A 6740-nucleotide genomic window follows, 5' to 3' on the forward strand; every position below is an offset into this window, starting at 1 on the left:
GTGAAAAAGTTGACTTAAAACTCAACATTCAGAAAAGTAAGATCACAGAATCTGGTCCCATCACTTCATGGCAAATAGACGGAGAAACAATGGTAATAGTGACAGACTTTATTTTGGGGGGCTCCAAAATCACTGCAGATGCTAATTGAAGCCATGAAATGAAAAGATGCTTGCCCCTTGGAAGAAAAGCTATGATCACCCTAGACAGCATATTAAAAAGCAGAGACATTACTTTGCCAACAAAGGTCCATGTAGTCAAAACTGTGGTTTTTCCAATAGTCATGTATGGATGTGAGAGTTGGACTATAAAGAAAGCTGAATGCTGAAGAATTGATGCTTTTGAACTGTGGTGTTGGAGAAGACTCTTGAGAGTCCCTTGGACTGCAAGGAGATCCAACCAGTCAATCCTAAAGGAAATCAGTCCTGAATGTTCATTGGAAGGACTGATGCTGAAACTGAAACTCCAATACTTTGGCTACCTGATGCAAAGAACTGACTCATTTGAAAAGACCCTGATGCTGGGAAAGATTGAGGGCAGGAGAAGGGGATGACAGAGGGTGAGACGGTTGGATGGCATCACCAATTTGATGGACATGAGTTTGAGCAGGCTCTGGGAGTTGGTGATGCACAGGGAAGCCTGGCGTGCTGCAGTCCATGTGGTCACAAGATGTTGGGCATGACTGAGCCACTGAACTGAACTGAACGTGGCCTCTCTCCACCCTAGAGGAAAATGAATGACAACCTGATTAATGAATTTGGGAGAAGGAAGTGGACAAGAATAGATGCTTATGAGTTCTCTTTTTGGCTTTGACTGACTGCAGAAAGCAGATATTTTCATGTGCTCTCCACCATGTGGTAAGTGGACTATTTGCTAGAACTACCTCCTTCTATAGAGGTTCAGTTCAGTTCAGTTCAGTTGCTCAGTCATGTCCGACTCTTTGCAACCCCATGAATCACAGCACTCCAGGCCTCCCTGTCCCTCACCAACTCCTGGAGTTCACTCAAACTCATGTCCATCGAGTCGGTGATGCCATCCAGCCATCTCATTCTCTGTCGTCCCCTTCTGCTCCTGCCCCCGATCCCTCCCAGCATCAGAGTCTTTTCCAATGAGTCAACTCGTCGCATGAGGTGGCCAAAGTATTGGAGTTTCAGCTTTAGCATCAGTCCTTCCAATGAACACCCAGGATTGATCTCCTTTAGAATGGACTGATTGGATCTCCTTGCAGTCCAAGGGACTCTCAAGAGTCTTTTCCAGCACCACAGTTCAAAAGCATCAATTCTTCGGCCATCAGCTTTCTTCACAGTCCAACTCTCACATCCATACATGACCACGGGAAAAACCATAGCCTTGACTAGATGGACCTTTGTTGGCAAAGTAATGTCTCTGCTTTTCAATATACTATCTAGGTTGGTCATAACTTTCCTTCCAAGGAGCAAGCGTCTTTTAATTTCATGGCTGCAGTCAGCATCCGCAGTGATTTTGGAGCCCCAAAAAATAAAGTCTGACACTGTTTCCACTGTTTCCCCATCTATTTCCCATGAAGTGATGGGACCAGATGCCATGATCTTTGTTTTCTGAATGTTGAGCTTCAAGGCAACCTTTTCATTCTCCTCTTTCACTTTCATCAAGAGGCTTTTGAGTTCCTCTTCACTTTCTGCCAACATCCGCTGGATCATGGAGAAAGCAAGAGAGTTCCAGAAAAACATCTATTTCTGCTTCATTGACTATGCCAAAGCCTTTGACCGTGTGGATAACAATAAACTGTGGAACATTCTGAAAGAGATGGGAATACCAGACCACCTGACCTGCCTCTTGAGAAACCTGTATGCAGGTCAGGAAGCAACAGTTAGAACTGGACATGGAACGACAGACTGGTTCCAAATAGGAAAAGGAGTACGTCAAGGCTGTGTATTGTCACCCTGCTTATTTAACTTATATGCAGAGTACATCATGAGGAACGCTGGGCTGGAAGAAGCACAAGCTGGAATCAAGATTGCCGGGAGAAATATCTATAGGGGTAAATCTATCCAATTCAGGAGGAAATACAGCAAGCCCACTCGGCTACAGGTCAAAAGCTACATTTTCCAGTCAAGTTTATCAGTAATGAACGTAGTATTTTTATTTCCTCTGCCTCAGTTTCTTCCAAATTCAGGAAAGGAAGAAAGGTATTACTTACAGGATCCCCTAAACACAACACTAAATACCTATGATTTCCATTTATAAAGTATGCCTTTTTAAAAAGATATTCCATTAGCAATGAATACTATGAAATACCTAGGCATACCTCAACAAGAAATGTCAAGGCCCATAAGAAAAAAAACTATAAAACCTTACTGAAGGACCTAAAAATTAAGTTCTTAGGTAAAGGAAAAATATAACAAGTCCCTGAGCAGGAAGTCTCAATATTGCAAAGATGACATACTTCCTGAACTCAACTTATGTATTTAGTGGAATTAAATCAAAGAACCAATGTGATTTTGGGGGTAGGGTGCAATGGAACATAGCAAAATTATTTTAAAACTAATCTTGATAAGTATGGAAAAATGTCTAGGAAATTTTAAAAATGAAATAATAATTTAAAATTATTATAAGAACATTGTTAATGAATATAAAATATAAAGTAAACTTCATAGAGCAGTAATAATACTGTTCTAACATATTAAAATATAATGTAAAACTTCAGTAAATAAAATTGTGGGCCACATGGATGGAAGAGCCTGGTAGGCTGCAGTCCATGGGGTCGCGAAGAGTCGGACACGACTGAGCAACTTCACTTTCATTTTTCACTTTCATGCATTGGAGAAAGAAATGGCAACCCACTCCAGTGTTCTTGCCTGGAGAATCCCAGGGACGGGGGAGCCTGGTGGGCTGCCGTCTATGGGGTCGCACAGAGTCGGACACAACTGAAGCGACTTAGCAGCAGCAGCAGTATAAGTGAATCAGTCCTGGGTGTTCATTGGAAGGACTGATGCTAAAGCTGAAACTCCAATACTTTGGCCACCTCATGCGAAGAGTTGACTCACTGGAAAAGACTGTGATGCTGGGAGGGATTGGGAGCAGGAGGAGAAGGGGACGACAGAGAATGAGATGGCTGGATGGCATCACTAACTCAATGGACATGAGTTTGAGTGAACTCCGGGAGTTGGTGAGGGACAGGGAGGCCTGGTGTGCTGTGATTCATGGGGTCGCAAAGAGTCAGACACGACTGAGTGACTGAACTGAACTGAACTGAGTATAAGTTCGGCTTCCATGATAGCTCAGTTGGTAAAGAAGCCACCTGCAATGCCTGCTTATAAATGCTTTGTTTCTATCCACTGATCTATTTGCATATTTCTAATATTCCACTCCAAATCATATTATCTTGCTTAGACAACTTCAATGAATTTTTTACTGATCTGGTTTTGACTCCATCCAAACAACGGAAAATAGCAATCAGAGTGATCATTAAATAATAATAACAATAAAATATAGCAAGTCACTCCCTCTCTTAAAGCTCTCCAGTGAGTTTCCATAAAATAAATTCAAATACTCCAACATGACCTACATGATCTTGTCTGGTCTAGACCTTGCCTCCCCTTCATCTCCTTCTCAGCTGTTCTAGTCACACCCATTGCCTTTTAGATCCTTAAACATCAAAGTTCTTTCTTCCCTTGTGGATTTCACCTAGAGCACTCCTTAAACTCTGAGCTTAAATATCACCTCCTTGGAGGCCTTCACTGGTCATCTATTTAAGTTAGGTCCCCAGTGTTTTCATATCATATCAGTTCATTTCCTGCTTATCACTTATCACAATTTGTAACTATTTACTAGTCGTTTGGATTTTCCTTGTGACTCAGTGCTAAAGACTCCACTTGCCAATGCAGGAGACACAGATTTAATCTTTGAGTTGAGAAGATCACCTGGAGGAAGAAATGGCAACCCACTCCAGTATTCTTGCCTGGGAAAGCCCATGGACAGAGGGGCCTGGTGGGTTATAGTCCATGTAGTCACAAAGAGTCAGACGTGACTTAGCAACTAAACAACAACTCTTTGTTTACTTATTCAACTGTCAGTCTCCCCCGTCAGACCAGAAACCCCACCAAAGTACCTGTTCATCAAGCATAGATGTGCCACATAGGCTGCTGCTGCTAAGTCACTTCAGTCATGTCCAACTCTGTGCGACCCCATAGATGGCAGCCCATCAGGCTCCGCTGTCCCTGGGATTCTTTAGGCAAGAACACTGGAGTGGGTTGCCATTTCCTTCTCCAGTGCATGAAAGTGAAAAGGGAAAGTGAAGTCACTCAGTCGTGTCCGACTCTTAGCAACGCCATGGACTCTAGCCCACCAGGCTCCTCTGTCCATGGGATTTTCCAGGCAAGAGTACTGGAGTGGGGTGCCATTGCCTTCTCCGGCCACATATACTAGCCCTTCAATAAACACTTAATAGATAGATATATCAACATTTACTATGTCCATATCTAATAATGCATGTTCAAGGATAATTGTTTCAGCATTGCTTATAATGAGAAAATATTGGATACATCCTAAATGTGTAGCAATAGAAGATTAAGTTGTTAAAAAAAAGTGGTACTGACAGAAATAAGCCATGGTATTTTGTTAATTAAAAAAAAGCAGATTATAAAACAGAATGAACTTATTCTATGAGTCCATTAATTTTATATGTATTTGTGATTATTTATATGTACTAATATATGCAAACAATACATAGAAAAATCTATACCAAACTTTAACTGTCTATATCTGGAGCAAGAACAGAGACTTTCATCTTCTGTTTTGTTGTATCTACAAATCATCCTTGGGAATTCCCTGGCAGTCCAGTGGTTTGGACTTTATGCCTTCATTGCTGTGGGCAAAGTTTCAATCCCTGATCAAGGAACTAAGATCTCACAAGCTGGGCAGCAAAACAAACAAACAAATATAGATTTTCTTGTCTTATGATGGGGTACATCATAAAATACCCTGATAAATCCGTCATAAGTTGAGGATCTTCCCTGGTGGTCCAGAGGCTAAGATTCCACACTCCCAATGCAGGGGGTCTGGGTTCTAGCCCTGGTTAGAGAACTAGATCCTACGTGCCACAGCTAAGAGTTTGCAAGCTTAAGCAAAAAAGCCTGAGTGCCACAACAAAGATAGAAGATCCCGTGTGCCACCACTAAGACCTAGCACGCTCAAATAGATAAAATTTTTTTAATAAAAAAAATTTTTTAATCCATAAGTTGAAAATATTGTAACATCAAAACTTAGCCCAGCCTACCTTAAAGTTCTCAGAACACTTCCACTAGCCTATAATTGGGCAAAATCATTTAACACAAAGCCTATTTTATTAAAAAAAAAAAAAAACTGTTGAATAGCTTATGTAAATTACTGAACACTGTACAGAAAGTGAAAAACAGAACCATTGTATGATTATAGAATGATTGTAAGTGTACTGGTTGTTTACCCTTGTGATCCAGTGGCTGACGGAGTGGGGGTTCACTGCCACTGCCTAGAATAACAAGGGAGTATCCTACCACACGTCACTAGCCTGGAACAAGAGCAAAATTTGAAATCTTAAGTACGGCTTTTACTGAATGACTGTATGAGTGTGTGCTCAGTTGTGACTGACTCTTGGACCCCATAGACTGTAGCCCACCAGATTCCTCTGTCCATGGAATTTTCCAGGCAAGAACACTGAAGTGGTTTGCCATTTCCTGCTCCAGAGGATCTTCCCAACCCAGGGAGCAAACCCACATTTTCTGCTTCTCCTATATTGGCAATCAAATTCTTTACCTGGGAAGCCCACGGTTTCTACTGAATGCGGATCGCTTTTCTCAGAGGTTAAAGCGTCTGCCTCCAATGCGGGAGACCCGGGTTCGATCCCTGGGTCAGGAAGATCCCTGGAGAAGGAAACGGTAACCCACTCCAGTATTCTTGCCTGGAGAATCCCATGGACGGAGAAGCCTGGTAGGCTACAGTCCACGGGGTCGCATAGAGTCGGACACAACTGAGCGACGGAACGGAACGGAAAGTTGAAAAAATGTTAAGTTGAACCATAAGTCAAGGAACATCTGTATGCCTATATTTTAGCATATTTAGGAATCTGGGTGCAAAAAATAAAACACCCAACCAACAGGAACTTGAATAATAAGCATGGATTTTTACTGGCCGGGAGTATCTACCTCCGGTCTTCTTGTTACAGGAAAATGAAGACAATAAGGATCCATGCCCTAGACTTCCCTGGAGGCCCAGTGATTAAGAATCCACCTGCCAGTGCTGGGGACGTGAGTTCAATCCCTGGTCCAGGAAGATTCCAAATGCTGCAGGGCAACTAAGCCCATGCGCCACAACTACTGAGCCCGCACTCTAAAGCCTGCAACTAGAGAAGCCTTTGCAATAGGAAGCCCGTGCATTGCAACAAGGAGTAACGCCCACTCACTGCAACTAGAGAAAGCCCTTGCATAACAACAAGACCCAGCACAGCTAAGGATAAAAATTTAAAAAAAAAAGGAACACACGTCCTCCCATGCTTTGTTGACCTCCTCGAGTGGTTGTCTTTTATGCTCATGTTTGTTGCCTCATGGGCACAAAGTGGCTCCTCCAGCCTCAGGTGTCATGGCCTCTTCTTTCATGGCAGGATGGGGGATGGAGTGAATAGCAAAATCTTTCCCAGAAACTCCCTAGCAGATCTGCTGTGATCCAAAGGGTCAGAAATGGGTCACTTGGCTATTGCTAACTGTAAAGGAAGCTAGGGAACTGGTTT

This window comes from Moschus berezovskii, chromosome 11 (genome assembly GCF_049115385.1).
Source record: "Moschus berezovskii isolate FMDL1 chromosome 11, NW_MosBer_1.0, whole genome shotgun sequence".
In the NCBI taxonomy this organism is placed as follows: Eukaryota; Metazoa; Chordata; class Mammalia; order Artiodactyla; family Moschidae; genus Moschus; species Moschus berezovskii.